Source organism: Carassius auratus, chromosome 33 (assembly GCF_003368295.1).
Source record: "Carassius auratus strain Wakin chromosome 33, ASM336829v1, whole genome shotgun sequence".
NCBI classification, from domain to species: Eukaryota; Metazoa; Chordata; class Actinopteri; order Cypriniformes; family Cyprinidae; genus Carassius; species Carassius auratus.
Window position 1 is genome coordinate 4,730,835 of NC_039275.1, and position 27,778 is coordinate 4,758,612.

Sequence of the window (27,778 nt, forward strand, 5' to 3'; positions counted from 1 at the left end):
AAAACCCATCAGTCGGTATTGAATAAAATCACACTGATTTGCTAAGAGTGGAAGGCGTGCTTTGATTTACCTGCACAGGTCAGTCAGTTTGTCTACCCGTCTGCAACTCTCCTGGTCCAAGTGAAGCCTTTATTACTGTTTGTATTTGAGGGCAAGTACCAACAGGACCAAGAAAGAAAGATCACATGGCGTTCTGAAACAACAGATAACCACAAGGGAGTCTGGAGTGCTGTGGTTGAGTTTGCTTAAGGGACAGTGGAGTCAACTGACACTGAAAGTACTGCAGAAGTCCTTGGTGTGTTTTTCACCTTTATAAGTGGTAAACAGAACAAAACAGCTCATCATAACATGTACAGGACAAACCCTAGAATCAAAAGGGAAAACAAAAGCAAAAATTATTACTATTGGAGAAATGTAGCATTTCATCACTTGCTCACCATCGGATCCTCTGCAGTGAATGGGTGCTGTCAGAATGAGAGTCCAAACAGCTGATAAAATAATCATCACAATAATCCACAAGTAATCCACACCACTCCAGTCCATCATTTAACATCTTGTAAGGGGAAAGCTTAATTTGCAGGAAACAAATTCATCAAGACATTTTAACTGTTACTTCAGATCAAAATACGACACCATAATCCATAATAATGCTTATTCCAGTGAAAAACTCCATCTTCTGTTATCTCTCAAATTAAAATCCATCTACAAACTGTTTTCGCTTGTAAACCGAGCTTGATCTATGCATATTTATCACACTGCTTTTGGCTTCAAGACATTAATTGATGGACTGATGGAGTGTTGTGGATTACTTGTGGATTATTGTGATGTTTTTAACATCTGTCTGGACTCTCATTCTGACGGCACCCATTCACTGCAGAGGATCCATTGGTGAGCAAGTGATGGTACATTTCTACAAATCTGTTATGATGAGGAAACAAACTCATCTACATCTTGGATGGCCAGAGGGTGAGTAAATTCTCGGCAAATTTAAATTTTTAAATGAAAAGGTCATTCTTTGTTCAAATAAAACAGTAATCGATGTGAAAATAATTGTCATAATATTTGCTGTAACTTAGAGAAACATTGCATGTGTGTGTGTGTGTGTGTGTGTTTGTATTTCTCATTCAATACTTTGTTTTTGTTAGAAAATCAATTACAGACTGTCTGTCTCTTAAAACTGGTGATTCTGCACCAATTACTTTTTTATTATTATTTTATTTTTTGGAGAAACTATACAGAATTAAAACCTTTCCACTTAACTGATTACATTCAATTATAAAGTCTGAGAGCACACAGATGCACTAATCAGCAGCATGAAATTGCTTATTATTCACATGTAAACTGCTCTTAATATCGAGACAATATTTTTCTCCATACTTGACAAACCACTTATTATTGACACTAATGACACAGGAATGCATGGTGTTGTGCTGTGGTTTTATGTTTAAATGATTTTTATGATAATATTAAGCTTCTTAGTTGAGTAAACATTGTCTGCCTACAGTATTATTACTATGGACACAAATCTGAGCTCTCAGATGATTTCTGATCCTGTTATCCAATGTATAAAAGACATAAAATCACTTAAATGATACCTTAATCTGTTAAAAAAAAAAAAGTAGGGATAACTTTACAAACGTTTTAATACCCGAAAGTCTTACCAGGACTTTAACAGAGTGTCAGTTAATGTTGATGTTAACCATGCATTAAAAAAATTAGCACTTTTAGGAGCGCAACAATAAAAATAAATAAATAAATCACACTAGGGATATAAACACAATTTTTGCATACAAAGCATGTGATGTTTGGCCTGATGTTTGATGGATTTTTTTTGCTTTATTTTCATGCACTACATCCTCCCATAGATGTAGTGGTAAACCGTTTTGACCTCCCTGACTCATGTTTTGTATTTGGAAGTGTTTCGTATTAATGCACAGACTCTCTCAGGAATGGAAAGCAAAAAGTGAATCATGATATCTTAAAGTTGCTGTTGCAAACAGAAAATAATTTGAGGGAAATGGCAATGTGCATCGGTGCTACTAAATGTTATCTCACCTTGTACTGCTGTAAGAAATGTATGTGTGAACGGCTGTGTTTCCAGTTTGATTATAAATTTCTATATGATTTTGAACATTATATGAGGAAAATAACTTGTATAAATGTTAATAAGTTGCATTGTGTAATCTCAGACTTAAATGAATATAAAATGCATCTTTTGAGAAAACGAAAGCATGTTTTGACCTTGTATGTGTGTAGGAGACTCCCAAACATCATTAGGAACCGTAAAAATTGCATAATAGGGGCACATTAATATATATTCAAAGAGTTAGAAACTTGAGATAATGCATTTTTTAATGTTTGCTAATAAACATTATATAATGTTCAAACAAATCATTCATTCAAGTAAGTAAAAATGTCATTAAACTTTCAACTCAATATGATGAAACACTTAGTAAAAATCTACAAATGATTTTAACATCACATGTTGGTGCTGTAAGGAGCACTAGATGATGGAGAATTCCAAATAACAGTCCTTCAGAATCCACAGAAGAAGCACTAGAGAAACTCAGAGAAAATGCAGTACAACCAACATCTAACGATAACCAGCCAAAGTCTGAATAGAACAGGGAGAACTTATACAGAAACTAAATGAGAGAACTAATGAGATGATTAACTAAGATAGGTGAACAGAATAAACTAATCAGGGCCACTAAGGAAAACTAGTGGTGCATTAGCTTAAATGTTTAATATAAATAAACAGTGCTCATAAATGGCTGCTGAAGAAGTATTCTCAAGTGAGGCCTTAACAAACGAATACATTACTGATTGTGTCAAAGCAGCTTTACACTGTTAAACAGGTTTGTCAATAACGCAAGAAGACAATAACAGTATTTTTTCCAGCTAAAGTCAATTCAGTGATGATTCAGTAATGTCATCATCCAGTTCAGCTCTCCTCCAATAATGTCTGTGCAATCAGTCAAGCATCCCCAACTAAGCAAGCCAAAGGCGACAATTGCAAGGAACCAAAACTTCATCAGTGACAGAAATGGAGAAATAAACCTTGGGAGAAACCAGTCTCAGTCGGAGAGCCAGTTCTCCACTGGCCAGACGAAACCAGCATGGTGTGGCTTAATTCCAGTAATATTTCTAAGAAGCATTACATGAGTATTAAACATTTTACATTTAAATAGAAACATAAAGTTAATGCAATTTAATATACATTCTTATTTGAGTGCACAAGCATCTGATTTGTAAAAAATGATAATTTTTATAAATTATTTCTTTAATATGTGATCACTGCACTCAACTGATACTTAGGGTGCGTAGACCAAGTAAAAAACATAATTATAAAAAAAAAAAAAAAAAAAAAAAAAAAACAGGATCTGTATTCACTTATAAACATAGCTTTTTTTCAAAATGTTTAATTTAATAAGTTTATAAGTGAGTGTGGATCCTACTTTCTTTATTTTTTATTTTATTAAATTACTTCCTAATTATTATTATAATTTTTTATTTTATTTTTATTTTTTAGGTTTTTACATCAATTATTAATCCACTTGGATTCAAATATTTGCATATTTGCTCAGAAGAGAAGACAGTCCTCAAACAAACTCATCTTGAGAGCAGATGGTGGCGAACACCTGGATTATCCATGGAGACAAACCCTCCTGATGTTCCTTTTAAAATAATAGAGATCTCTGGTGATGTTTGACATCCCTTCACTGCATGCGGGGAGCATTCGGATTACAGTTTGCTTTTAAGGATCCCGGCACGTTCCACAGTGAGCTCTTTTTTTCCTGTGATCTCTCCAGGAAAGAGCGCAGATCTTACAGCGGGGCTTTACCATACGCGGGGGATATGGCTGGGAGGTCTGGGAGTGTGTTTAGGCTGAGGATTGTAGCAGTTTACACATCAGACAGCATAATGTTAGCGGGAGCTTAGCAGCTAAAGATCAAGGCTAATAACCCAAAGGCCCTGGGTTCAGACGCTAGAAGGTCTAATCTCATGAACCTCACAGCACAGCCATGAAAACTTCTGATGCATATTTACACAAAGACAGCAACTGACTGACTTGGCAAACCACTTTTCAGAAGTTTTGGGTTGGTAAGGTGTTTTTATTTTTTGAAAGAAGTGTCTTATGAACATCAAGCCTGACTTTATTTGATAAAACTGCAGTAAAACAGTAATATTGTGAAATAATTTTAAATTTTAAAATAACAATATTCCTGTGATGCATAGCTGAATTTTCAGCATCATTACTCCAGTCTTCAGTGTCACACAATCCTTCAGAAATCATTCTTATATGCAGATTTGTTGCTTAAGAAACAATTTTGATTATTATCAGTGTTCAAATCAATGTTGAGCTGATTAATGGTTTTGCAGAAACTGTGAAACTTTGTTTTTTTGCAGGCTTTTTTTTTTGTTTTGTAACGTTATAGATGTCTGTACTCTATGTTTGATGAATTTAATATCTTAAAACAAAAGCAATAATAATACATCATAATGACCCCAAACTGTTCAACAAATACATTGAAAATCATAAGAAATGTTTCTTGAGCAGCACATCAGTGTATTATAATGAATCATGGATCATATCAAGGATCATATGGCACTGAAGACTGGAGATCTCCATAGTATTTACTCAAAATAGTAGGCAGTATATGCAGTAAGCCTGTCACTTTCAGAGGCTACAAGACACAAAAAGTAATATAAATCCAAGTCTGTATTGACTGATGGTAATGAGGAAGTTTGGTGAGTGACTGGTTTTGTGGTCCAGGATCACACATAGTCCTCATTTGCTACTTAATTGTTCTGTGGTTAAATGCAGACTTAATTGCAACTATATTTCATATTTCTCATTCCATATTGTTTCTTTTAGAAGTGCAGTGTGTATGCATGTGTGTGTGTGTGTGTGTGTGTGTATGCATGTGTGTGTGTGTGTGATTCTGAGCAGTGTTGGGGATAACACATTACAAGTAAAGCAAGTTATGTAATCAGATAACTTTTTTTTAAGTAACGCATTACTTTTTAAGTTACAAGAAAATACCTTAGTAGCAATAGTTTTTTTTTTTTTTTTTTTTTTTTCAAATAAGTAACACCAGTTATTTTTTCCCATTTCTTGACTGAAAACTCTCCTGTCCCCTTGTTGAGAGAAATCAGGAGTACTTTAGTTCTAGAATAAATATGAATCACAAAGAAAAAAAAATACAAGTTTCATTAGTTTTCCTCAAAATGAAAAAAAGGTTAAAAGCAACTCAGAATATGACTCAAAGCTGCAATAATTAAATATGTTAAATAATCAAAATATCCTTTATGTATTCAATCCCAATTTTAATAACCAATTTGCTGCTGACCTATGATGATCCAATTCAACCCCATACTAATAAGCAAAAATTACACAAGATTACTAACATTACAAACTAACATTTTTTTCTTCTTGTTTTTATTACTGAAGAGTGTAGAATAGGTAACACATATTAGTTGCTTATTGGCATGCATATTACTAGAATATTAGCCATGTATTAGTGCTAATTAAGAACATATTAATGCCTTATTCTACTTGACCTTATTCTACATCCCTAATCTTACCCATTACCTAAACCTAACAACTACCTTACTTACTATTAATGAGCAGCAAATTAAGAATTTATTGAGAGAAATGTTGTAGTTAATAGTTAACAAGTGTTACCTATTCTAAAGTGTTACCCTTTCTTCTTCGGTGTTCTACTGTACAGACTTGAATTTACATTTCCTTCAGCCTCAGGCTTTTGATATGAAAAGTATTTTACATTTGCAAAAAATAGAACTTGTTATGTGAAAAGCAAACAAGCAAGCCCAGTCCAGATTTAAAAAGTAACGTAATGCATTACTTTCAACAAAAAGTAAGTAATGTAATTAGTAACTTTTTAGGAAGTAACGCAATATTGTAATGGAATATTTTAATGCATTACCTTTAAAAGTTACTTTCCCCAACATTGATTCTGAGCAAAAAAATACTAGCAAATGTTAAAAATAAAGGATCTTTGTTTCCAAATATTTGACAGGTAGACATCATCTTATTACTTTATTGTAAACAGTTAATCCACAACATTAAATGTCTACCTCAACACCATCATTTATCCTAATTAACCTAATTATTTGTGCTTCCACTGCAGTGCTGGTTTCAGTGTAACATGAGCAGGAATACAACCTATGGATTTTCCTATAATCACGTGACATAGAGAAGTGTTTACCAGTTAGTCACTTAAACGCTCTACAAAAACATGTTTAATTGGAAAGTTATCAAATAACTCACAACACAGTGTGCCTCTTTAAAGCAGATATTGATTTCAGGTTTCCAGTGCTATTGCACACATGCCATCTCCAAGAGAGTTTCCCATCAGCAGCTGTCAACCAGCACTCGGACAATGATTGATCATTTACAAAGTGGATGACCATTGATCATTACTCAATCATGGAGATGGTTCCAGCCTGTAAAACATCCCTGCCTAAACAGGTCATTCATCTTAAGAGGACCCAGCTGTCACAGTGGCTTCATAACAACAACCTCAACCAAACGGGCAAATGTGTTGCAATTACTTCACTGGCACATCCCGCAAACCCTCAAACGTCACTTTTAATTTGCCCGGCTTCTGTCAAAAATTGATATCTCATCCGAGAAAATGTTCCACTGGATGGTTGCATTTTATAGTCCTTTAAAATCATGAATCCCAAAATTAATGCTCAGCGAAGTATGAACCGAGCAAATGCAAACAAAGTTAAGGCATGCTACAATTCACAAAACACATTTCATGCTACAGACTTGAAGGCTCCATCTCACACTGGATAAAGGTTTTATTGTGCCATGCCGTATATCTGTCCATGCTCAATCAGATATGCCAGGTTTTTCGCCTGCTGGGCCAATAATTGGGTCCTGCCAAACCAGATACTGCTGCGGGTGTTAAGCAGAGAGATTTTGGACTCTAGGCCTGAAATTTCTGACACCTTAGAATTTACTCTCTGCTGATCATCAGTAAACTGCTTTACTGCTTTTAACTTTAGAAAGAATGGCAGTCCCAAAAGGGTCTAGGTCAACAGGTTAAGTTGCACGTGTTCTTGCACTTGTTTAGACAGCAAACATCAAGACAGCTTACTTGGTTGTAAAACAGAGCTTATTTCAGTGCTGCAAAATGACACTGGTGGAGAGCAGAAATATGACAGTGGTCAGCAGTTTCCGCTGACAAGCATGACAGGCGTTTTCACCTAACTCATCTCTCAGGACTATTTGAGAACACAGTTGTGCATTAGAGACACTTAAGAGTAGCATGCCTCCTTTCTCTAGATCAATATTGTTTAAATAGACATCACCTGCTCTCTTTATCATGTGATAATTGCTAATGCTTCCAGCATAATATTCAACAACCCATACCCTTTTCCTTCCAGGACAGTCAGCTTTCAGATCAAAGACTTTTCAGCATTGGCTATACTGGGTTCTCTTTTCAGCATGACAATAACAACCCACTTTTACAGCAATGGACCATCAGACTACAACATCAGGCTACACCAACAGCTTGTTCTGTTCTAATGTGCCATTTAGGGTTGGGTTAATCTGAAAATGACACCACAAAAACATAGTGAAGAATAATGCTAATTATTACTGACAGGCTGCACAGAAAACAACAACAAATCTATCCAGGCTCACTGGAAATATGTGATTCTACCTAGATTTCTGAAAAACTCAAAAAATAATATCTATACAGTATGTGCAAATCCCTGCAGTTTCCAGTTTAAAGAACACTAGAGGCATTAAAACTTTTACTTTACAACTTTTACTCATTTTTACAGAAAGTATGATTTACAGGGCCAGAGTTTTGATTAAGACAGGGTATTTTTTTGTACAAAATTCATTGCACAACATTACAGTATGTTTTTACTTTAACATGCTGTGAGATTTGAAAACTGATACTTTTGAATGTTAGCAATATCTATACAGCTTCATATGTATGGAAGTTTTTTTTTTTGTTAATCTTGGCAGTTTTGCTTGGTAGCTCACACGATACAGCAATGCACTTGAGAGGTGAAGCACTCTGGTACGAATCTTTGGAAACAATGGTTCGACAAAACTGCTCAACCTGAATATAAGTTAAAATAGTACGGTTGCATCAGCAAAAAATGTTGGAGAAAGTTACTTTTAAAAGTAATGCATTTCAGAAACTCTAGGATACTTTCCAATTAATTTAATTGCTGTGAAAAATACAGTTTAAATATTTAAGAAATTGCACTTGTGATCAATGTGTTATAAATGGTGCATAGTTTAAAATGAATCTCAATAAATGAAATGATAGTAAATCTGGCAAATTAGAACTTAAGCTATTATGTATTAACCCTTTACAAATATGCTTTATTAATAATCATGTCAAACCCTATTTCCAGATTTTACCCTTCAGTAATTAACTCAATCAGTAGATTTCCCTCCGTTCATCTGGGTTCAGATTTAAACAAAGGTGTTTACATGTGGAGGGAGAATCCTGTCACTAATCGGAGTGATCCAAAGGCGCTTAATGAGAATAAGGAAATAATATGAAATGGGAAACTGTACAAATGTCCCTGTGTTTAGAATATACCCTCAGAGGAAACATGCACTTTGACATTTAAAGCAAACAAATCCATATGGTAAGCCCGGATGCCCACGCATTAAGCAATGTGTGACAGCAGCTCTCTGCGATGGAATTGAATTACTGTACACTTTGAAATCTCAAAGCGATGGAACGAATGCAAGGGCTAGACAAAGAGCAAGCTCGACCCGTTTCTAATGTCTGAACAGTCATCCAAAACAGCAGGCAGAAAGCACACATCACCAATGGTGGTCCCGTCCTCATCCCATCCAGTCAAAGTGTGACACGCGGGGCATTCAGGGAATTAAACGTGTCACAAGTCATTAACCCTAAGCTTAGAGTGAGATGTGTGGAAGCCTATAGACAGGCCAGAAAGCTATGGATTTTCCAAATACTGGACCCTAATGCTGGGAGCGAGGTTAAGGCCGAAGCTTACTGCAAAAATCCACAGCTACTTCCCTCCATTGTCACCTTAATGTGGGGTCTATTCCTCTGGGTGACCTCAATGAGAGTCGACAAGGGTATAAACAGACTGTAAATGTCTTTAATATATTGCCGTTTCTTATGTTAGCAGTTCTACCATAGTTTGCATGAATTTTAGTCATTTTCTTAGAGTAAAGTGATCCTACACTCATAAAATAAGGATTCTTTATTGGCATTGATGGTTCCATGCAGAAACTTTAATATCTATTCAACCTTTCCATTACATGAAAAGTTCTTCATAGTGCAAAAAAAATTATTGTAACTTTGTAAAATTGTAACTTTAATTTAAAGCAATATTGTAATAAAGCAAAATGGAAGGTTTCAGAGCCAAAAAAACTTATTATACTTATAGTATTATACTTATAGTACCTATTGACTTCCATAGTATGGAGAGAGAGGAAAAAATACCATGGAAGTCAATGGGGACCATCAACTGTTTGATTGCCAGCATGCTTCCAAATATCTTCTTCTACAGTATGTTCAGCAGAAGAAAGAATTTCATTCAGATTTGGAACAAAATGCCACCTCTAAAAGAACAAATAATAATAATAATTGAAAACATCTATTAAAACATTTTTGCAAGTATTATTTAGACTGATTTACTTTAGAAGGTATATCATCGGTTGGAAAAGGAATTGCATTTCATTTCATTTCTGATTCTAGAGTAATCAGAAGGAGAATTTATAAATTCCTTATTGTTCTCATGCCTAGTTAAGCAAAATGCAGTGTAAATCTCTTTGGAAAATAAACAACCTGCTAAATGCATGAATGTAAATGAAGGGTTTAAGAATAAGAGTTCAATCACCTTTATGCCCTTGAGGAAGGCACCAGGCATCTCCAGGTGGACTGTCCCAGTAGTAAGATCATAGTGTTGTTAACATTTCCAAAAATTCCACATACTTGTGTGGTGATAAATAAAGATAGTAGATTCTCTTTGCAATGGTTCCATCATTCTCTTCAGATCAGCAAACGACTGTAGCATCAAAAGCTAAGATTCTAGTCTGAGACCAATCCATCACAGGGGGGATTTCTGAATGAGAGTCTCTCCTGTGTGTGACAACAGATAGAGACGCACAACATCGGGGAAACATTTTCTCTGAGTCTCTGCGCTAAAAGCATTGTGAGGATCTCTGCCGAGACCCCGACTGACATGCCGATGAGTGTGATGACATCTCTTCACATGAACCTTTCCACAGCATAATGGCTGATAAACTCTCTTTAGTGATGAGCTACTGTATGACCAAACACACACACACACACACACACACACACACACACACACACACATGCCACATATCATGATTTAGAAAAGAAAAAGCATACAAACCAACAAACAAAACAAAAAAAAAACTAGTCTAAAGGTAAGAAGTGTTTCAGATCAATATTAATATAATCTTTTCTGTGAAGTTTATGTCATTCTAGCCGGGCCGGGCCACTAAACGACAGCTTTACTTACGCCTGACAGCCTTTCGCCACTCACAGATCAGGGCTGTCACCTGCATATATTCTAATTGCTACAGAAACCATGAAAAGCTATTCTGCGTGTCCATCAATCTCTCATCTGCAGACAGCAGGTTGAGGAGAAATGTATTGTGGGGGCAAGAGAATATGAGAGGCTGAGGAAATATATGCAGTGCTACATATTATTTAACAGTCTCTTGAATATTGAAGTGATGGAGGGACTGCAATGCAACTCTGCAACCCTTTTCTTAAAGCGCCTGCAGTCACTCGTCTCCGCACACAGGGGGAGTGGATATACACATTCTTTTGCATAATTTATCCCAGCATGCCTTGTATCTGAAAAAAGCACTTTCTGAGAAAACAGGAGATTTAGGAATATAATATGCATGATATCTTTCAAACTTCTGCACCATAGGCCAAGTTTGTATTTATACAGTATATGTAGGCATGCCTGGAAACACAGGACGCTGAAAACAAGCAAACGATTGGTCAAATGTTTCTGTGATGACTGGGTACTACAACAGTTACAAAATACAGGCAGAATAGGGCATTTTTTATGAAAGCCTCATAAAATATTTGTCCTTTTGGCATCAGTGATGGTCCTTAAACAAGCGAAAAGCCCTGAACATTTTCTTTTTGCATGTAACAGAACACGAAAACCACCAAATGAGCTTGAATTTCATATCAAACTCTTTCACGGCTGTCTATCGTTGCCTGGGTTTCTTCAGCCATACCAACACATGCTGTTCCTGATAGCGGAGAGCTCTATTTATTTGGACATGCTTTTATACTAAGACCAGCAAAAAAAGCAACGTACCTCAAATGACTTACCCTGTTTTTCTCATTGCATATGATGACTTTGAACACCTTGCAATTTATTTATTTTGACATAGGAAATTAATTCACTCAGGCTGTGATCAGAATGTTGATCAGTATATGGCAGAATAAGATGAATTTGATGACCTGACCATCCATAAAAATTCATTTTTAGACTACATTAAAACTTAAAAGCTGCTTTTATACAAAGAGGTGGTGATTAAGTACAATGTCCTTTAATGAAAAAAAAAAAAAAAATAATAATAATAATAAAAGAAATAACCTGCTACGTTTTTAAAAGGATATTTACCACAAAATGAAAATCCGGTCATTATTTATTCACCCATCATAGGTTAAAGGAAGATGGATGTATTGATGGACAGATAAAAAATAGAAAGTTTTGCCCCCATATACATTTTGACTGTAGTTTTATTTGTCGTATACCCACAGCTACAGTGAAAAGCTTTTTTTTTTCCTGCCCAAAATTGATGCTACACTAGATACTATCAAGATAAAAAGAAAGGCAATTGTGACTTTTTATCAGTTTTATACATTCAGAATTGCCAGAAATTAACTTACAATTCTGATCAAAAAGAAGAAAAAAAATCTCAGAATTCTCACAAATCTATTTTTTTTTTTTTTTTTTTTTGGCCACACTATAAAAACCTAAAAGGTAATTGATGTGTTTTTTTTTTTTTGTTTTTTTTTTTGGTTTTTTTTTTTCAAATATCTGACTTTTTTTTTTCTTGTATTTGTGGGATTATATGTCAGAATTTATTGATATTCTTTTCAAAATCTGTATCTCATAATTCAGCTTTTATGCCCCCTAGAATTGCAAGAAAAAAAGGTCAGACTTATGTGAAATAAACTCAGAAATGCAAGGGGAGGAAAAATAAACTGTTAAAATAACAAAATAAAATAAAATAACTTTTTCTATCCTGTAGTGGAAACAAGTTTTCATGCTACATAGCTAAAGGAGACAAAATATAACTTGTGTAGGTGTATCAAGTTCAAGTGTTGTACTTGCATTGCAAATGCACATTATGGATAGTCATTTACATTTACAAATCTGCACAGTCTTGAAATATACAAGCAGAATATGTATGCATAGCATACTAAATATTCATAGAGCAAGACGAAGACATGCTGTGCAAAATGACACTGAATCATTTCTTACAATGACTGCATCACTTTGACTTTGACTTTGAATATCTCAGACGTGACCGAAGGAATTGATAAGGAACTGATGCACAGGAGAACTTCAATACTTTCACTGACTGTTAATGAACTTTTAGTTAAAACGGTAACTTTGCACCAGGATAAGTCTGTCCATTATTAGAAAAACAGTGGCAGGATATATACAACCACCCTAACCTCCTCCACACATGAGCGCTGGAAAATAGATCTGCTCTCCAGCATGTCTTCTCTCATTAAGTAAATGTCAGTAAAGCTAAAGACGACCTATAGCTGGACAATAAAGAACTGTCGATATTTGCTAATTTCATTTTATCCGTTTTCACTTGCTGTGAACAGAATTCACATGCTACTCAATCTAGAAAGTAAGATTATTATTCTTTATGAAAACATATAGAAAATAGTATGCCATGTTGCTTGGGAAGCATACTATTTCTGGTGAATTTTTTTTTTTTTTGCTTTTGAGCTAATATTACTGTATCCAGTAATCCAGTATTTTATTTTATTTTTAATAAATAGTGAGAAATGTTAGGTTAAAATTGTCATGCAAATGGCATTTAAGACACATTTTGCATGGACAGTACAGTGAACAGTGCATTAAATGAGAAACGAATGTATGCGGAAGAGAAAATATAAATTTGTACATATACAAACACTTACCGTATGCAATAGAGAGGTTTTTGGTATACCAACATGCAAATTATGTTGTGTTTATATGTCCCAATACCTCATTCACCAGTGAAGCACACAACTGCAGAGCTAAAGGGCAATCATAGAAGTGGGCAAACTGGGATGCAGCTTATGTAAAATTATATATAAAATGTTTAAAAACAGAAACATAAAAATAAAAAGTAATTCAAATTATTAATAAAATAGTATCTCAATTATTCTGCAATAATACCAGTGTGTAATCACTTGAGGTGTTCGACTGGACTTTGCTAAACCAACGAACCCTATGAGCAATGACATGTACAGTTCCCTGTTTAATTGGATTTAATTATTAATGCAAATTAATTGTTAATCTATTTCTACAGAGCATGTTCCATCATTCCGTGCACAGATGCCTCAGGATAAGCGTTATCTTGCACTGCAGTGAAAGATGGCACTGTGCTATTATAAATCACACATCACAAACTTCATTAATGTAAACTCTGCAATCTTCTGTATGAAACTCTTCCAAGACTTCCTAAAAAAAAACATTTTCCAAAACATAGTGAGCTCCATTGCTATAACATCCTGACTCAAATGGAACCTTGTTAATGACTGATTTGGAACTCCCTTCGCAGGGAGCAAATTAATAGTGTTCCAACTGCTAAGCAAACAATGCAATACACTAATAAGTATACAAAATATTAGTTAAATAATTCATTTTTAATGAAATTGCTTTTTTTTTTTTTTTTTGTATACTAACCCTTATATGCAAAGTACCTATGATGCTGGCTAACCAAATTTAACCAAACAAGGTATTTTACACCAGTGATGTACTAATGCCCTAAAGTGCAGCCTACATAGGGCACTCAGTAGGTTTTGAAATAAAGCCAAAGTCTGTCTTTGGATGCACTGGCCTTGGATTTGCAACAGGCCGTGTGTAATGAGGGTAAACATTACGCTACACCTGAAAGCAGTGAGATTGAAGATGGTAGGTCATTTGATTTAATAATTTTCCCAACAGTCCTCCTATTTGTCTGTCTCCTCCCTATGCGCTGATCAGCAGACAGGCATTTATCATTAATCCATCTCGAGTCTCATTTGCTGGCCATATCTATCTTTACTCTTAAGCTATGGTACTTTTGCAGTGAGCATTTGTACTGTAAACAAGCCTCATTTGTCACAGGTATGTGCATATGCAAGAGAGAAAAAACCTTAAATGAAAGGAAAATGTAAATTGAACTCTTTTTCAACTCTGCTCATTTCCAGTGATGTGTCTCCATCCTGACAGAATATATCTGTGACGACATGAAACTGTTTGCATACGCTGGCTGTCGGATGGCTGTGAATTCAGCACAGTTGCATTGATCATAATAATGCACAACATGAAGCGTTGTCTTTCCCTTTACAAATACTGTAAATGCAAGGCAGCAAGATACTGGGAATGGATTTTAACATTGTTTTCTAGTAAAGTGTTAATAAATAAAAAATAGGAAATATAAGAGTCACAGTGAGGCTTTGTGACTACATACCTTTACACAGAATGTTGTATTAAAAAGCAATGCAAGGCCGTTAATCAGGTTAAATGTGTATTGTTTCTGTTTAATATTTTACATATTATAAATAATCATACTTACATACTGGAACATTTTCCCACGCCAAACAGACAAAACCCGGTCACTACTTTTTTAAGTCTAATTTTGATTTGGCTGTGCTTTAAAATGTATTTAATTTTATATCAATTCAAGTGATGAATGAATTTGAAAGTCTGACAGGAATAAAAATCAAAAAGTAAATAAATATAATCAGTGACATTTACTTTAATAAAGTAATACTAATTATCACATTATAAAGAGTAACCTGTAATCTGTCAATAAATAAATGACAACAGCACATGCAGAAAATATAAAAACAACACTGTGACATGAAATGTTGTCTTTCTCATTCATTCATTCATTCATATGTGTGCCATTCTACATAATTGGTCCAAAGTTGGAAATGTCTTGGGGAAAAAAAAGAAAAAAGAAAAGAAAATCCCCTAAAATGTGTATGTATGAAAATTTTATAATTTCCAAGGTACACATTTCTAGTGCAGTTAATTTTCACATTGTATATTCAGAAAGTTTTGGAATATTGGACCTCTCCCCAAATTTGTCACTACCAAAACACCATAATAATTGTTTAATTACAAGGGTTATATTGACCTGTTTAGATTTTGCTTACATCTACATTGTAAATGTATGTTATTTTCTATTTTTATAAAAAATAATAATAAGATTCAGTGGTAAATCAATAACGATTACATTTTTAACAATATTTCAAGTTTTCTTTATGAGATTCGTTGTATTTTGAATCCAATTTTTCTTTGTAAAAGGTAAAATGGCTTCCCACTGCTCCAGGTGTGTGTTCACAGTGTGTGTGTGTTCACTGCTCTGTGTGTGTGCACTTTGGATGGGTTAAATGCAGAGCATGAATTCTGAGTATGGGTCACCATACTTGGCTGAATATCATGTCACTTTTAATCTCACTGTGATCTTGAAATTAATCTAGATTAAAATGGCTCATTTGAATTCTGCCAAAGGCATTCAGAGTATGTACGCTACCCAAATAAAATAATAACTAAAAGTAAATCTTTGAGAAGGGGATTATCAAGCTAGGTGGTGCATTTGACCAGGGGCTCATCTCCTGTTTCCAAAATGCATCACAAACTGCTTGAGAAAGCTGTAAACCAATTCCACATTGCACAAGGTGCAAACAACCTATTTCACACATAATCCGTCTGCAGTGCGTATGCGTTGTGTATTTTTTTTTACGTCCCCATGTTAACGGATTCCAGCGTTCATGCAGTTGCGGTCCGTCAGTGCGTTCCAGGAGAGGTGCATCTGCAGCAGTGCAGTGATCGTTCACGTACCGAGTAGAGGACTGCAAATGCGTCCTGTGTAAAAGCACAATGAGTATGAGTCCGTGCTGCTTCAGCACCACATACGTAACGCACACGGACTGCATACGCACTGCAGATGGATTATGTGTGAAACAGGCATGCTTCTTGTCGAGGTTTCCACTGGGAAGCTTTTTTTTTTTTATTATTTCCTGAAGCAAACCCGGTTGCATCTTAGCTGCATCCATGTTAGCACATCACGTTTGATGTGGTAATTTCACAGTACGCATACACGCAGGTTCGAAGACTCGTTTTCAGTATACTTTATTTTTGACAAAACATCCCATGTTTCGGTAGTGACTGCACATTTTTGGTAGTGACAGTAATGCTTTGGTAATGACTACATCACATTACAGAATTTTAACTTGCATACTTAAATGTACTAAAACAAAATAAAAATAAACAATGCATAACTGTACTAGGATTATGTGTTCCCTTTTGTCATGTTGATATGTTTCGTTTATGTCTGTTTTGGTAGTGACAATTTTATGGGATAACAAAAAAAAAAAAAGAAAAAAAAAAGATGCTATACTGAATCTCCAGCAAATGTTTCGGTAGTGACAGTTTTAGTAGATTTTGAACTTTACCTCAATAATGCTAATCAGCACATGGTTAGCTAGCACAGTTCTGAAAAGTTGTACACACATAAAAATTAAATATGGAATAACTCCTAAAAAAGGGTGCTTAATTGCTGAAAAAAAGTTGTTCGGTAGTGAAGTTCCTTTCAGATTTTTAAACACATTTATCTCTTCACCCTGTAGCTATGAGGGAGAGCAACATTAAATATTTCCTGATCATAAATGAGGGGTGTAGTTAATTTCAGTCTCGGCCAATAGACTAAAAGAGAGAGAGAGAGAGAGAGAGAGAGAGAGAGAGAGAGAGAGAGAGAGGGGAACAATATTTTGGGAATGTGTTTTCATTGTTAACATTTCTTATAGATACTGCGGTATTTCATAAGACAAGCATAAAAGAGCTCAAAACTATAGGCAAGAACTAAAAGACTTTTGTTTTTCAGAAAGCCTCAATTCTATATTTCCAGGTATAGCCTAATATAAAGCTATAACCATGAAACCATTCAAGCAAGCAGGGACACACTAACCAAATGGACAGCGCTGTAAGAGTGACAACTACATTCATGCCACATGAAAGTCAAATAATAACAATCTTTTATAATGTGCCATAAATACGTTTCAGTTCTAAGAAAATCTCATTATTCTGAACTTGAAGGTGAAAAGACTTCACACATTGCTGCGATGGTAATAATTCATGGAACATATGGATTTAAAGAACAATTAACACACTAGTGTCTGTCTCTCCATCCTTTTAATGATAGAGGCTGTGTGAAGCCCTTGAGATGGTATCGTCAGGCAGAGCAGAACTTTCTTCATGGAGACACTGAGTGTCTCTCCTTGAGCAGAAAGCACTCATTGTTCATGTAACCATGGCAATGTTCTTGGCTCTCACTTTTAATTCTTTCAATATTCGAGACTTATATATTATAACAGTATGTACTTCTAACTCGAGAACAGTCCAACGTGTCTAAAAAGTCCAATCTTAACTGAATGTTACCCACCAATAAAGACTGGCCATGTTTGTTCTATTGCCATTGCCACATCTTTTAATCCTTTAATGCTGAAGTTTTTGGACCAAATAACATGATTTGATGCTGTTTTACATGGATACCCCTGTCTTTATGATCTTAAAACTCAAAAACTTATTGCTGCCTTAAATTTCTTTTCTTTTTTCTTTTTTTTTTTTTTATTCAGTTTGGTTGTACACATAATTTCAACTTAATTACATGAACATTTTTATTAAAAATAAAGTTTAGCCTAATTTCATAACATAACTTATAAAGAAGAAAAAAAAGAAAAAAAAAGCTTAAATTACTCAACTTATTTTGATGAGTTAAACTAATATAAAGATTTTTTTTTTTTTTTTTTTACAGTGTATTAAAATCATATTTGGTACTTTATGTTGAAAGTATATAAAAGTACTAAAATGAATCAAATTAATAAATTAATTGTATTCAATTATCATTATTTTTCCCCCTCTCAGTAGCAACCGTGACACCACATGGTTTAATCCCATCATCAAATCATCAGTATGTGTACTTTCTTTATTGCAAATAAATGAATAAAGAGTGTCAGTCACTGAGTAAATTCACACATTTCCAGCTAAATGAGCTGGTGCTGGTGAAAATGACTGATTAAATATGAATCGATGGCTGGAAATATTTAAATGGAGATTTATATTTTACAGCTTGACACATAATCTTCCTATTTCCAGCTTGAGTTCAATTTAAATCAACAAAGGCTGGAAAACAAGAGGGAACAATCAGTCAATTAAAATAGCACACAAAATGATGATGAGCCATCTCACGTTTTAATGTTTGATGGGCAAATCATGCTGTTTAATTCTTTAAGCTACATTTCAAAGATTTGACAATCTTTCTTTGTAAGATAACCAATCATTTTAACTGTGCTTTCAGAGAACAAAAGCAATGTTGAAATAAAGAAACGTCGTGTAGTTCCTCTTAAATGTGTAAAAGGAAAATTTCAGCCAAAAACTCAAATTTGCAGAGAATTTACCCATTCTTGGCTCGGGTCATTCAAGATGTAGAGTTTTTTCTTATTCCGAAAAGATTTGGAGAAATTTAGCATTACATCTACAGTGAATGGGTGCCGTCAGAGTGAGAGTCCAAACATCTGATAAAAACACCACAATAATCCACAGTATGATTCTAATCAATCATTTATTGTGATGCTTTTATCAGCTGTTTGGCCTCTCATTCTGACGGCACCCATTCACTTCAGAGGATCCACTGATAATCTAAAGCAGTAAAGTTTTTCCAATTTAATTATTGTCTTCCTTAATTATTTAGAACACTGACATCAGAAAGTCATTTCAATAAAAGCAGTTTTTAGGGTAAAGTTCTGAAAGTTCCGGTAAGTTTTCATCAAACACTTGCAAGGACAGTTTAAGTCCTCATTAAACGAAACAAGGAAAAATACCAGTTCACAATGAAATCTATTTGTTGCATGTCTAGGAAGTCTGTGATATCCAGTTCCCTTCAGTCACATATGACTATGTATGTTGCACAGACAGTAAGTAGTCCTGCAGAAAAATAAAAGCCTTTTGAGAAACAAATATACTGAGGGTTTAAACAGCACATGACTGAAATGAGATAAAAACTGCTTCTTATGAAACAGCTCATTCTCTTATTACTGTAATTCTCAATCTTCCTCATAATCCTGCCTAAATGAAGTTTTGAGAGAACAACATGTTTTAAAATGATTTCGACATGGGCCTTCACCTGCTCAGCGTCTCTAATGTGAGGATCTCAAATTCTTAGCACTGCTACCAACTGTATGAAGATGTAAATTTAGCAACTAAACAACCAGCCCTTAAGACTTCTTCCGATTTGTTCCCATCAAATGAGGATAAATAAAATTAAAAAATAAAAATAATAATATCATCTAAGCCTGAAAGAGAATTATGTTTTGTTAAAATCTTGCTTTAAGCAAATCCAGACAATAATCAAAATGCATTTACAATGGAAAAGAACACAAGAATAAACCTAAGGCAAAATGTTATTGCTCAGAGGTTGCTCTGTCAAAACAAGAGAGTTCTCAGCTAGATGTCTTTCCTAAAATTGCTTAGAAATATAAGAAATAAAAGATATAGAAGAAATGCAACCATGTGAGGCAACAAACTCAGAGAATCATATTAGGCTGCACTTTCATAGTTCTCAGGTAAGATAAAAATACCTTTAAATATAAATGCATCTGCAAATGTATTCATATTTTATGATGCTTTTCCTCAGGGGGAACAAAATCCCAAAAGAAAGAACTTCCAGCAAAAGTATTTTCCCTTGTTTTCCCCAATGTACATATGGCAGACGCTTTTATCCAAAGCGAATTATACAAGTTATACATATTTTTTTTTTTTTGGGGGGGGGGGGGGGGGGTTCATGTGTGTTCCCTGGGAATTTAATCCAAAACATTTTGTGCTGCAAACACAATGCTCTATCACTGAGCCACAGGAATTTTTAGTCTTAAGTCTGTTTCCCCCATAGAATCAATAAATCAAGGTACTTGTGACTTTTTATCTCAGAAATTTTAGTTTTTCCTTGCAATTCTGAGAAAATTAAAAAAAAAAAAAAAAAAGATTCGGAATTGTGAGGTACAAACACTGCAAGAAAAAAAAAGAATTGTGAATATAATTAATATGAATTAAAGAAAAAAAAAACCCTCTGCGATCCAAACTCAAAAAAAAAAAAGTAATGATTGCAAGCGCATCAGAGAAACAAGGTCTAAATAGTAGGATATTAGTACAGAATATTTATTTTTTATTTCGTGGAGGAAACAGGCTTACATAGTATTGGAATGATTGTATTTTAAAGATGCATAACACATTATCATCAGCATAAAAGTGTCTCAGCAAGCAAATATATGTGTGTTTTGTCTGATAGATGCACTATAGGCCAACACAAAACTGCTAATGAGAAAGATAACAGATGACTGGCCGTGTTCAGACATATTTTGATCTATAATGACAGAGATGGCTGAATGTGCGTAAACAATTTGAATCAACTTTACAAGTGTGAAACTGATTCCCCTCTCGGCAACATCACATGCAGTCAATCAATGAGATGCAGAAGGAACTTCAGGCAATAAATGAAGCCGAGGTAACTCTGTTTCAGTGGGTTAACAGAAAGCAGTTTGGACAACTGTGTCTGGTTTGAAAAGTTAAAGCAAAACACTAATAGTAGATGTCTGCTGCAAACGTCTTAAACCAGCACAAAGCAACTGTGCATTAGACAGCATTCAATTGTTATTTATAATGTCAGCCATGCTTTCATGCACCCAAACTCTTCAACATGTCAAACTGGACTGGCTGTTTTGGTTCCAGACACAGAAAAATAAATACTGGTAGGTTTTTTTTTTTTTTGCAGTGTAACAGTGTAAAATAAAAGTAGCAATGATTTATACAAACATTATTGTACAGTGCATTAAATGCATTAAGCAGGTGTTTTATCTAAGGTGATTCACAAATAAAGAATCATACAAAGGGATTCATTCTATGAAACATGAAAAATGTTGCAATAGGTTTCAAAATTGTTTGGAAGAATTCAGACTTGAATTGAGACTGGAATTTAAAAAAAAAATAGTGAAAGAAATTCAGTGCATCCACAGAATTTAATCAAGTGCTCATGCAAAAGATGTTCACAGAAAACAGTGCTTTAGAGGTTTCTTGAAAATTGCAAGGTTAATATAATTGAAAACTACAATGACAAAAACTATAGATTTGTTTTTACTCAATTGCAAATTTGAGTTTGCATTCCATAAAACGATTAAAGCTTTACTGAGAAAAAAAAGTGATAAAATATAAACTCATTTTGCAACATTAAAACCAACTGAAAACCAAAAAGATGAGCAAATAAAAAAAAAATAAAAAAAAATAAAACCTTTCAAAACAAATAATCCTGCTAAATTGCACTGAACTGCTATCGATATTTAAATATGAGAAGTCATGTGTTAATGTATGTTAAATCAACAGTTAATATACTTGATGGACTGGAGTGCATGTTAGAGTATGTTTATACACCATAATTTTGCAGTAGAATGTTATGAATATGCCTTCAGATATCATATTCATCACTTTTAAAGGGATTGTCCACCCAAAAATGAAAACCCTGTCTCCATTTTACTCACTCTCATGTTATTTCAAATTTGACTTCTCTAGCTTCTGTGGATCCCAAAAGGAGACTTTAGGCATCATGTTACCTACTGACAGCTTCAGTCAGCATTTCCTTGTCACTGCACTTTATTTTCCATACAACGAAAGTGACTGTGGGTGTCGTTCTGCCAGACATCCACTTTTGTGTTTCACAGATGAAAGTTGGTCATATGGGTTTGGAACAACGTGAGGATGAATAGGATGCATCAAGTGGAGGTCATGTAATAAAGGCTCGATTGGTGCCTTTGATCTGCCAGTGAACAAATACTCTGCAAGAGAGACTTTCCTTTGGCTCTTATTTTTATTAATGTATTTTTTTTGTGACATTTTACTGCACCACTCAAGGGAAATCTACTTAGAATGGCGCCCATCGGTTAGACGATTTTTTCACTTTTGTGTTTCATAGATGAAAGTTGGTCATATGGGTTTGGAACAACGTGAGGATGAACGAATGACAGAATTTTCATTTTGGAGTGAATTATCCATTTAATGCCTTCAAGACTGTACAGCATTGCTCCTAAATATCTATACATGGTTGCATGAGTTTATATTTCAGTTGTATGGAAATAAGTGCATGTGCTTTAATTTGAGTTCTGTTGATGCCTATCAACCCCCAGCCAACATACATCTTAGAAGAATAAAAAGAAAGCATCTGGAAATTTGATCTTATGAAGTCTGGATATGGACAAATCGGTCGTGGCCTGACATGAAAGGCATCAAGTGGAGGTCATGTAATAAAGGCTCGATTGGTGCCTTTGATCTGCTAGTGAACAAATACTCTGCAAGAGAGACTTTCCTTTGGCTCTTATTTTTATTAATGTATTTTTTTGTGACATTTTACTGCACCACTCAAGGGAAATCTACTTAGAATGGCGCCCATCGGTTAGACGATTCACCCACGATGCTTAATGATGTCTTATGAGAGCTGATGGGAAAACATTTGTAAAAAACCTTTCACTAGCTGGCATCAGACCAATGGCGGCTCGTCGGGGGAGGCAGGGGAGGCACAGCTTCCCCAAAATTTTGAAATGAAAATGGGAGGAGGACGATTTAATGTTGATACACAATTCCTTTCAGTTCATGTCTCAGAATGTGTATGTTTTGTTTGTAATTTCACAGCTGTAATAACATAACATTTTACTGGAGCTGTAAAACGGCGCTTTTCAAGGGAATTTCAAGGGAATAATGAACAATTATGATATTTGTTATAATCGTGCAGCCAAAAGAGAATGGACTTCTTCACTAGAGGAAGCATTGTTATGATTAGAGGACTCGTACTTTGACAAGAAGTTACAGAGGATCCATTGGTGAGCAAGGGATGGAATGCTAATTTTTTTCTAACATTAATAAAATCCATGTTTGCTAATCCACTAATGTTAACAGATGAGACCTTATTGTAAAGTGTAAATATTATTTCTCTTCTGACTGGTGAAAAGCAAAAAGGTCACTTTCCCAGACACTGTTTTCCAAGATCAACATAAACCTACAGTAATTCAATCTACACAATTCATCCATGCACAGTGAGATTTACGGCCAGACCTTTCATGGAAGCTGGTCTTCACAGGACGTGCCCCGTCACAGTGGCCCAAGGCAGGTGGAAAAATAAGACTGACCTTTTCCCAGGCCGCTACACTGGGATAAGTTCATAGACTTCAGTGTTCAGAGCAGAAAGTGCATCAAAATGCAGTAGGATGATAGGAAGCTGTTTGGGGTTCATACTGCAAGCTTTCCAAAATGTTTTAGAAAAATGCAATTCCAAGAAAACTGGAATGCAACAGATGGTACAGAGAAAGTTATTGGTTAGATTAACAATGTTTTGATGTTTTAATATCATGCAAAATGAAATAATTAATTAGTTTGACTGTGGCACTAATTTAAAAGTTGTTTAATGTAGTTCATTAGATCATACCCACAAAACAGTGTCACTGACAGAGATCTGAACTTATTTCAGTTGAGTCAGAGGCAAAAAAGAATGAGAAATACACGGCTGTTCCCTCAAATCATGCAAAAACATAGATCAATATGACTCATTTTGTGTAAACAAGACCTCCCTACTCTCTCTGCCATCAAGTGCTGCATGGCGAGAATTGAAATAAAGATCTACTGTCTCACCTCATAGAAATGTGAAGGCTTTCCTCTGAGTCACTGAGAGATAGTTAAGTCAGGCACAATTCTCCAAATTTGCTGTGAGAACTGACAGACAGAGGAGAGGCTGTTCATTGGCCTGTCAAACAATATCTAGAGCAGCAAAAAAAAAAAAAAAAAAAAAAAAATCAGGACTCATGTTTTACACATTTTACAAAGTTATCACATTTCAAGCAAATTGTTACTGTTAGAAAAAAATTAAAAATAAATAAATAAACCATTAATTGAAATAAATCTGAAATAAAATATAAGTATAATATGAAATGTAAAACTTTACATTTAAAACAAAAACATTTAAATGTTGCATTGGAAACTACTTGAAATAAAGTAGCTACTAAAGTACAGAAATTACTAAAACTAAAGCCAACAAACCAGCAATACATCTCAATAGAAAAAAAGATAACAAAAATGTAAAATCATCAAAATGTATTATTAAATTTTTTTATTATAAATAAAGCTTACCGAAAATATAAATGTCATGGAAATTTAAAATGTAAATGATAAAAAAAAATTAAATCTACCTTGGAAACTTAACTGAAATAAATTACTAGAGTGCAAAAATTTTTATTAAAACAAACAAACAAAATCTAAATAGAAACATAAATAATAATAATAATAATAATTGGCAAAGGCAAATAAAAGAAATAGTCTTTGTTAATTAAAATAGAGCTGAAATTAAATATAATATAAATTACTTGAGATTAATACTAGAAAAAAGTTTAACAACTGAAAATGAGAAATGTTGCATTGGAAATTTACAATATTAAAGTGTAAAAAAAATAAGACTAAAATAAACAAACATAAAAATCATAATAGAAACATTTAAAAATGTAAATAAAAATGACAAAAGCATGTAACAAAAATCACTAAAACTTAAGCTAAAATTTAAACTAACAAAAATAAAAATAAAAACATATTTTAAATATAATTAATACTATAATAGTAAAATAATTTCTGTATCATACAAAAATCTGTATCATACAAAAAGAAACAAAAACCTAAAATAGAATTAAAATAATTTATATGAGTGAAAATGCATTTCTTGATTATATAAATTGATTTTTAAATGTCTTATGAATGTTTTCAGCCTGTATCTTTATTTTATTGTGTAGTATTTGACTATTTGACAGATTTAAATAAAATCTGAATTCTGCTCCTGATGCATGATAGTTTTTCCTGACATCTCACCTCAGCAGACTATCTCTCTCCAGGACTTGCTGAGGAAACATCCTGGACATCAGCTCTGGTTTACAGAGCAGTTAATGGCCCATCAACAGGCCAGTTCCTCACTGGCCGGACCAGCATGGCTGGCTGCATTTGGCTGATTTACTCATTTCTAACACTAGGAGAAAATCACTTGTCACTCCAGGTCGAGAAACTTTCCACTTCTGCACCACAGTGGTAAAACGACCCTCTAACCGCTGTTAGGACAGCCCATGGTGGACACACTTCACCTCTAGTTAAAATCTGTAGAGCTCTGCTGTCAAACTCACACTTTTTTTATGCATTCTGTTATATAAACTTGGTATTATGATCTAGATTTGTATTGACTTCAGTTGAGCAGAGTTTAATCATTAGCTAAAACTTAAGTTTGACCTCATGAAATTCAAGTTTTGTGGCTGAAAAGCCACTTACACACTAAAACCACCAAAGGAATGTTTGATGAAAAGGACTGTGTTAAATCTGACTGGCAGAACGCTTTGGTGAACCTCTAGACAAGTTTTCAAACAGGACAGTTTTCTGAAGAACTTAGGAACTTAAGAACTTAAAATGCAGCCATGCAGAAACTCTCAAGACTATCAACAGTCCCTTCAGGAAATCTGTCATAAGATAAATGTTTTTGAAGCTCTTGAAATACAAAATACATTTACTCAAGTACATTAGAAACATCAAAGATACTTGAGGCCCCCAAAAATGGTCCCTAGATGTTCTATAGAAGGGTTCACTAGTGTGGGAATCTGAAAAACCAACTCTCTGATATAGGATAACATCTCACGTTACTTATGTAACCATGGTTCACTGAGTGGGGAATGAGACACTGCATCCTCTAAGGGTCTAGGACCATGGAAATGGTAGATTTGGTACTTAGTGCTCGCCAAGGTTCTGGCCTGCACTCCCCTCAGCATGGTGCCGTGGGTATACCATTCCCCTTTACGACACCTAGAGGACACAGTTCGAAGTTCCCTTGAAAGGGAACATCTCAGGTTACTTATGTAACCATGGTTCCCTGAATAGGGAATGAGACACTGCGTCCTCTAGGTTTCTTGCCATACTTCGGACACAAGCTTCATACATAGAAGTGAATGACGTGTTCTCCCGGCCAACATGTTGCTGGTGTTTTTCATTGTATGCTTCAGACACGGGTCACAACGAGGCGTTCCCCCTAGCGACCCTAGAAGAAGCAGTTTGAAGTTCCCTTGAAAGGGAAACTCTTATTTTTGTAAACATGTATGACATTTGATTTTTTGTGACATTCACCTAAACACAGGAAAGAAACCAAAGTTCATTAAAACATTTCATGGGCATTTAAAGTATATTTTCAAATAAATTTCAGAGTATAAAAAATGGCCAAAAAGATATTTACACCAATATGAAGCTGGCTTTAAAAGATGAGTTTAAAAGGCCCATACAGCAAACACACACATAACACATAATGCAGTGAGCTTTTAATACAGTAATACAATAAGCTTGGAGCAACTCAACGTTCCATCGTTACTAGTACTGTAGTGACGTTTTCAAATTAACGGAGGCTTGAGATCAGCTGTTAAATTGTCAAACTGAGATTTGATTCTGTGGAGGAAGGAAGTAGTTCTGCACAAAATAGTTTTTTTTTATATAAACACAATATCACACCTGTATCCTTGTGATATGGCTGTGATTACCTGCGGCCGATTCACAGCCATGCTGATGTCCTTTATAGGACATGTACATCACAGAGACGGCTATTTGATGTCTGCATGTACATCTGCAAGACATTTTATAGAGTATTTGCTCATTTGCAATGCATCTATAGGACATTTCCTATCAAATGCCAAATAGAGATTTAGAAGATGTCTTATATCGTCTGTGCTAATATCGTAAGTGTTGTTTTAATGATGTGCGATATGACATTATCAAGTATATCACAATTCACTGTGTGATTTCTATTAAAATGTATTTAGAATGCCCATTAGATTCAAGATAAAAGGCAAAATGCCTACTTTCTACAGATATCAGCAGGATAACATTACTGTATATGTGTGTGTGTGTGTGTGTGTGTATTTTATTGTCCCTTAAAAAATATCTTGAAATATATTTTGGCATATGAAGGTTGAAATATATAATTAAAATATTTTTGGTCCATCAAAAAAAAGAAAAACAAATTTTTGCCATATGCTTGTGATTATTAATATCTAAATGAATGGTTTATTTCCATGCAACTGTAAGATAAGCATCTAGTATTCAATACTAAAATACTATTCAACATAGCATTCGCATGAATAAAGCACGCTATTGAAAATATTTACAATGCATGCAGAAAAATTAAATGTTCCCTTGTGGCTCCAAAGAAGCATTTGTAGTTGCATAATGACACTGTAATGTGACATAAAAGCAAAGCATTACCGCAGGAGAAAATATGCTTTTTGTGCCATATTGATTCAATTATGTTTTTTTTTTTTTGAGTCAGCCTCGAGGCGCACCTGTGAGCTCATTTAAACCAAGAAGCTTATCTTGAAACGGTGTGTGTGCTTGTGCGTGCTTGTTTGCATGCATGATGTGA